Source organism: Microtus oregoni, unplaced genomic scaffold (assembly GCF_018167655.1).
Source record: "Microtus oregoni isolate MIOR12 unplaced genomic scaffold, Mior012 000067F_ref0000223, whole genome shotgun sequence".
In the NCBI taxonomy this organism is placed as follows: Eukaryota; Metazoa; Chordata; class Mammalia; order Rodentia; family Cricetidae; genus Microtus; species Microtus oregoni.
This window is the reverse complement of record NW_024543974.1, coordinates 7,078,826-7,084,652: the sequence shown is the minus strand read 5'-3', so window position 1 is coordinate 7,084,652 and position 5,827 is coordinate 7,078,826. Positions and strand designations below refer to the sequence as shown.

The 5,827-nt window shown below is 36.0% G+C and overlaps 1 pseudogene; it reads right to left on the bottom strand.

Moving 5' to 3' along the window:
• Positions 1-979: 979 nt before the first annotated feature.
• On the bottom strand, positions 980-1,848 carry LOC121440479 (annotated as a pseudogene).
• Between the last annotated feature and the right edge of the window lie 3,979 nt (positions 1,849-5,827).

Genomic DNA, 5,827 nt, shown 5'->3' with positions numbered 1-5,827 from the left:
TTGCATTTCTCTGATGACTAAGTATGTTGAACATTTCCTTAAGTATCTTTCAGCCATTTTAGATACCTCTGTAGAGAGTTCTCTGTTTAGGTCTGTACACCATTTGTGTGTGTGTGTGCGTGTGTGCGTACACATTGGTTTTATTGTAACAAAGCAACTTGTACACTTTAACATTTAAAATGAGCATCTTTTCCTACCAGTGAAAACCAAAAACCTAAAAATTAAAAAAAAAAGTTACAACAGAGAATGCGAACTTCAAATAAACCCCTACAGGTTCTGCTGATTCTCCCATTGAGTGGTAGGGCTCAAGTCATCATTATGAGAGAATTTTCTTTTAAAAATGTCATCTTAAACTGCAAGGATGTCTGTTAAACATCACAATTAAACATGCCAAAGGAGAAACCATGTTGTCACAATTCCCACTTACCCCCCCCAGACACCTCAAACCCATCCGTGATGACCTTCTATATCCCCCCTTTTTTCTTTTATTCAACAAGTAAAAGTAGACAAATACTTGTTGGTAAATGCTAACTGTCTGTATTCACATAGACACAGTTTAATCTCTGAGCCCAATATTCAGAGAAAGGAAAAAAATCTAGAATTTTATGCACTACTATACAGGGGCCTAGCACCCCCCTGCCTCCAGCAGAGCCAAAGGGGCTGGAGGGCTTTTCTTTTTTCCCACAGAGGACAGTTGTGGTGGTGTTGATCCCACAGTTCAATACAAGAAAAGATAAAAATGAATGTAGAACAGAGTAGTGGAGATTCTTTTTCCATTGTATTTTGTGCAAGACATTTCCGCCAAAATAAGTTGAGAACCATGATGTTGAGAAGCAAGACCTCAAAAACAGGGCAACTGAGCACAAGAAGGATTGGGGATGGGAGGAAAATGAATGTAACTTGCTCCTAGGGACTAGAGAAATTTAAAAAAAAATAAAAAGAAAATAAAAAGAGGGTCAGAATCCATCAGTCTTCTGTGCTAGTCATCCTTGCCTTCATCCTCCTCTCCTTCCCCTTCATCATCATCTTCTTTACCTTCATCCCCTTCTTCATCGATATCTTCCAAGCCTTCTCCTTCATCATCATCATCGTCATCATCTTCTGCCTCTCCCCCTCCATCTTCCATATCAGGAACCAAATAGTACTGCAAGGGTTTTGGCCAAATGTTGTCTTTGATGACCACTCCTAACTCATCTGCACGTGCATCAGAGCATTTAGTAAAACAGGTAAAGAAGGTCTCTTGTTCTTTGTGTTGTCTCTTCCTGATGACCTTATTCTGTGTTTGACTTGAGTGTTTTGTCAAATCCTTTCCAGATTTCCATTTTATTTCAGTGGACTTTGAAGATGGATCACCACTCTCATTCAGATGAAATTCTTTGGAGAGAAATTTATACTCAAAATAGGGATTTTCATCAAAATAAAAATCTATTCGGTAACCTGATTTAATATCTTCAAATTCTGTTACTTTAACTCTGGTTAAATAACGCAGAGCCTCTTTGTCTTTCTCCCCAAGCAATGCAGACACTTGTGGATGGTTGACAAATGTGGTTACCCCAAAATTTGGAAATTTAGAGATCAATTCTGACCTCTTCTGGAAAAAAAAACAGTTGGTGGAGTTTGTTATATTATTTGATCTACCTTTAGTATTACCTCACTTGCTTGTTCATTAAGTCAGTCTATTTCATTTTGTAATTTGTCAATGTGTTCAATTGCTTCTTACTATTCTTTTTCTCACTTTAGCAGGCCGGGGGAGGCCGACTTGTCCTCCAGTTTCAGGGAAGGAGCCAGTTTGTGTTTCTTGGACTGAGGCAGATACATAGATTGCCATTTTGGGGCCATGGCACAAGGGAAGTTGCTAGAAGCCAGAGGCCAGATGTCAGATGCACACAGCAGGAAGAAACTCGCAGGAACTCTGTACTCCATTTTTTATTGGATTTTTGTTCTTTTGATAACCAATTTCTTGAGTTCTTTGTATATTTTGGAGATCAGACCTCTGTATGATGTAGGGTTACAGAAGATCTTTGATCATTCTATATGCTGCCGTTTTTGTCTTGTTGACTGTGTCTTTTGCTTTACCAAAACTTTTCAGTTTCAGAAGTTCCAATATATAATAGTTTCTCTCAATACCTGTGCTGCTGGGGTAATATTTAGGAAGTGGTCTCTGTGCCAATGCATTCTAGTGTACTTCCCAATTTCTCTTCTATAAGGTTCAGCGTTGCTGGCTTTATGTTGAGGTCTTTGATCCATTTGGACTTGAGTTTTGTGTATGGTGATAGATATGGGTCTATTTTCATTCTTCTACATGTTGATATCCAGTTATGCCAGCACCACTTGTTAAATATGCTTTCTTTTTTCTGTCTGTTATTTTTGCTTTGTTAAAAGTCGGGTATTTGAAGGAGTGTGGATTAATATCCAGGTCTTCTATTCAGTTCCATTAGTCCTTCTGTCTCTTCTTATGCCATTGCTAGGCTGTTTTCAGTACTGTAGCTCTGAAGTCAGGGATTGGGATGCCTCCAGAAGTTCTTTTAATGTACAGGATTGTTTTGGCTATCCTAGGTTTTTTGTTTTCCATATGAAGTTGAATACTGTCCTTTTGAGGACTGTGAAGAATTTTCCTAGAATTTTGATGAGCATTGCATTGAATATGTAGATTGCTTTTCGTAAGATTGCCATTTTTTACTATGTTAATTTTGTCTACCCAAGAGCATGGGAGATCTTTCCACTTTCTGGTGTTTTCATCAATTTCTTTCTTTAAAGATTTAAAGTTCTTGTCATACAAGTCTTCCACTTGTTTGTTTAGAGTTACTCTGAGATATTTTATGCTATTTGTGGCTATTGTGAAGGATGTTGTTTCACTAATTTCTATCTCAGCCATTTTATCATCTGTTTACAGGAGGGCTAATGATTTTTTTTTTTTGAGTTATTCTTGTATCCTGCTACATTACTGAAAGTGTTTATGAGTTGTAGAAGTTCCTTGGTAGAATTTTTGGGATCACTAATGTAAACTATCTTATCATCAGCAAACAGTGAGAGTTCGACATCTTTTCCAATTTGTGTCACCTTGATCTCCCTTTGGTGTCTTTTTTTTTTTCCTGGAACTAGCTCTTGTAGACCAGGCTGGCCTCGAACTCACAGAGATCCGCCTGCCTCTGCCTCCTGAGTGCTGGGATTAAAGGTGTGAGCCACCACCGCCAGGCTTCCCTTTGGTGTCTTATTGCTCTATCTAGGACCTCAAGAACTATATTGAATATATATAGAGAGAGCGGGCAACATTGTCTTGTTCCTGATTTCAGTGGAATGGCTGTGAGTTTCTATTCATTATGTTTGATGATGGCTGTTGTCTTACTGTATATTGCCTTTATGAATAGGTACGTTCCTTGTATCCCTGCTCTCTCTAAGACCTTTGTCATGGAGGGATGTTGTATTTTGTTGAAAGCTTTTGTGGCATCTTATAATATCATTGTGGGTTTTTTTTTTTCAGTTTGTTTATGTGGTGGATTACATTGACAGGTTTTTGTATGTTGAACCATTCCTGCATCTCTGGGATGAAGCTGACTTGGTCATGGTGGATGATGGTTCTGATGTGTTTATGGATTCAATTTGCCAGTATTTTATTTAGTATATTTGCATCAATGTTCATGAGTGAGATTGGTCTGTAATTCTCTGTTAGTAAAGTCTTTCTGTGGTTTGGGTATCAGGGTAACTGTAGCCTCATAATCAGAGTTTGGCGATGTTCTTTCTGTTTCTTTGTGTGGAATAATTTAAGTATTGTTATTAGTTCTTTGAAAGTCTTATTGAATTCTGAGCTTAAACCAGGTCCTGAGTTTTTTTCTGGTTGGGAGACTTTTGATGACTATATATCTTCTGCAGTAATACATCTGTTTAATTTGCTTATCTGGTCTTGATTTAATTTTGGTAAGTGATATTTATCCAGAAAGTTGTCAATTTCCTTTAAATTTTCCAATTTTGTAGAGTACTAGTTTTCAAAATATGACCTGATGATTCTCTGTATTCCCTCTGTTTCTTTTGTTATGTCTCCCTTTTCATTTCTGATTTTGTTAATTTGGATATTCTCTCTCTGCCTTTTGATTAGTTTGGATAAAGGTATTTCTATTTTATTGGTTGTCTCAAAGAACCAACTCTTTGTCTCATCGATTCTTTGTATTGTTTTCTTTGTTTCCATTTTATTGATTTCAGCTCTCAACTTTGATTATTTCTTGCCATCTAGTTCTGTTAGGTGAGTTAGCTTCTTCTTTTTTCTAACATTTTCAAATGTTCTGTTAATTTACTAGTGTGGGAGTTTTCAAGCTTCTTAATGTAGCATTTAGTTCTATGAACTTTCCTCTTAACACTGCTTTTATTGTGTCCCACAAATTTGGGTATGTTTTGTGGCCATATTCATTGTATATTAGGAAGTTTTTAATTTCCCCCTTTATTTCTTCCTTGACCCATTAATGATTCAGGTAAGCATTGTTAAATTCCCATGTGTTTGTGGGCTTTCTGGAATTAGTATTGCTGTTGACATAGTTTTAAACTATGGTGATCTGATAAGGTACATTGGGTTATTCCATTTTTTATATTTGTTGAGGTTTGTTTTGTTACTGAATATGTTATCAATTTTTGAGAAGGTTCAATCAGGTGCTGAGAAGAATGTATATTCTTTTCTGTTTGGATAGAATATTCTATAGATGTCTGTTAATTCCATTTTAGTCATAAAATCAATTAGTTCTCTTATTTCTCTGTCCATTTTATTTTTGTATGACTGACCTGTCCAGTGGTGAAAGGGGAGTGTTCAAGTCTCCCACTATTAATGAGTGAGGATCAATGTTTGATTTAAGCTTTAAAGTGTTTCTTTTATATATGAAGTTAGATTTCCTCTTGATGGATTTTTCCTGTGACTAATATGAAATGAACTTCTTTGTCTCTCCTGACTGATTTTAGGTTGAATTCAATTTCCTTAGATATTAGGCTAGCTACACCTGCCTGTTTCTTAGGCCCATTTGAGTGGATTATTTTTTTTTTTCCAAAAGCCTTTACTCTGAGATGATGTCTGTTCTTTGAGGTTGAGATGTGTTTCTTATATGGAGAAGAAGGATGGATTCTGGTTTTATATCCAATCTGTTTGCCTGTGCCTTTTTATAAATGAGTTGAGTTCATTTACATTAAAGGATATTAATGACCAGTGATTGCTATCTCTATTAATTTAGATTTTATTGTTGGTGATTTTAATTTGTGCCTTTTTCCCTTTTGGATTTGCTGCTATGAGACCATCAATTGTCTGTATTTTTGCTGATGTAGCCAACTTCCTTGGGTTAGAGTTTTCCATCTAGTATTTTGTGTAGGTCTGGGTTTGTGGCTAGGTATTGATTAAATCTAATTTTGTCATGGAATATCTTGTTTTGTCCATCTATGAATGTTTTGCTGGGTATTGTAGTTTGGGCTGGAATCTGTGGTCTCTTAATGTCTGCATAATGCTTGAACACAATCTTCTGGCTTTCATTGTCTCCAATGAGAAGTCAAGTATAATTCTGCTAGGTCTACCTTTATATGTTATTTATCTTTTTTTTTCCTTTGCAGTTCTTAATATTTTTTTCTTTATTCTGTATGTGTAGTGTTTTGATTACTATGTGGTGAGGGGCCTTTTTTTATTCAGTCTATTTGGTGTTCTGTAAGCTTGTATCTTTATAGGCATATCTTTCTTTAGGTTGGGAACATTTTTTTTCTATGAATTTGTTAAATATATTTTCTGTGCTTTTGAGTAAAACTTCTTCTTCTTTTATATGCATTATTCTTAGATTTGGCCTTTTCATGGTGTCCCATATTTCCG